Source organism: Schistocerca piceifrons, chromosome 5 (genome assembly GCF_021461385.2).
Source record: "Schistocerca piceifrons isolate TAMUIC-IGC-003096 chromosome 5, iqSchPice1.1, whole genome shotgun sequence".
In the NCBI taxonomy this organism is placed as follows: Eukaryota; Metazoa; Arthropoda; class Insecta; order Orthoptera; family Acrididae; genus Schistocerca; species Schistocerca piceifrons.
In genome coordinates this window covers 637422547-637424240 of record NC_060142.1, presented here as the reverse complement: position 1 = coordinate 637424240, position 1694 = coordinate 637422547, and positions in this window count along the sequence as shown.

Below are 1694 nucleotides of genomic sequence, written 5' to 3'. Positions count from 1 at the left end.
CTACACAATACAATGTGCACTCCTACTTTTCCAGATTGCAAGCAAGTTTCTGTAAAAGTTCAATGTACAATACTTTTATATGTACAATGTGCATCATCAGTTCTATATTTTGGTGATAAATGCATACATATACATTACGCATTCCATAACTGTTGGCAGTAATACATACTGTTGGATGACGTTCACAAAACTTGTAAAATCAATTTTATCAGAAGAGCAGTTTCCTTTGAAAGGTAAGTACACATGTTTCAGGTTATGCAAAATCAATCTTTTTCTCTTACACACCCTTTTCCAATTTTTGGAAGGGACAGACAGACAATCTCTTTTATTAGTAGAAATTCAACTATCTTCATTGTTGCAGTAAAAGGACAGGGCATGTATCCACATTCTTGCCTATTCTGTTTCCTTTCGACAAAATATCATCATCTTTTGGAAAGATCCTTGATTTCTTTACCATTACTTTTTAAAAATTTGTGGGTATTTTCTTTACCTCATGAAGTTGATGTTAAGTTAAGTACGTGTTATTTTTCTCGAACGCAATTGCTGCTCCATTTCTCTTGATCTTTTTTTTCATCAAACTATTACAGTCTGTGCATTCGGTAATGTCATTTATTCAGGTACGTTTTGCATGGGAACATTTAGCATTTCTGACAGTGTTTGGTGGAATTTTAAGGCTAAGCGACGAGACTTGGATAGAATAAATTCTGGACACCTTCCTTGTGTTCTTTTGACTACCTTAAATGGAATTCTCAAGCCATTTACAACTTTCATTAGTTTTTCAAGGACTGTAGGTGGACAAAGTGTATATTCTGGATCTTCAATTTCACATTCATCCATCCATCCCTGACAAACTATACACAGTGTTTGGAAATTCCTGTTACAAACTTCTAGGACTTGTAGAGTGGATGAGTACATAATATTTTGAATAGGAACCCAAGTCTGGGAACATTCTGTGATGGTTTCAGTCCAGATATTTAACACATCCACTTCCGCTTGAGGAACTGAATTAAGTGTGACAGTACAATTATTAGGTAACAATTTGAAAGGAAACATAACAGAACATCCATTTATCACTTAAGCACTTCTGTTTGTAGTAACACATAAACATTATATGTTAACATTATTCCAAAACAGAAAAGAACCCAGCATACTGTACATACAGAATGTAATGTTTAAGTATTAATGCAAACAAATGTTGCTTAGGTGATAAACGGGCTTGTTTTTTGTTTTTGTTTCTTTACATATTGTTACCTAGTACTTGTACTGTGTCACACCTAAGTCAACTCCTCAAGCAGAAGCGGATGATTTAAACATCTGAACTGAAATGTCATAGAATGGAAAAGGTATATTTCCAGACATGGATTCCTATTTAAAAGATCATGTAATCGCACCCCTCTACAAGTCCTACAAGTTTGTAATGGTAATTTCAGAGCACCCTGTACAGTGTAGGAGATATAATGACCTCATGGCATGTTATACAAAGCTTAGTACCTGTGATAAGGCCAAGAGTTTTATATTTCCTTGCCATACTTAAACAAACAACTTTTGAAGAATTCTTAATAGTCCTTTTACCATGTTTCTTAAAAGGGTCACAGAAAATTCTTTGTCTATCTTCAAATGTCCCAAAATATAGCCATTGGTCAGAACAACAAACACTTGTCAGTATTTTCAAAGGAAGTTCTTAGCTCCAGCAG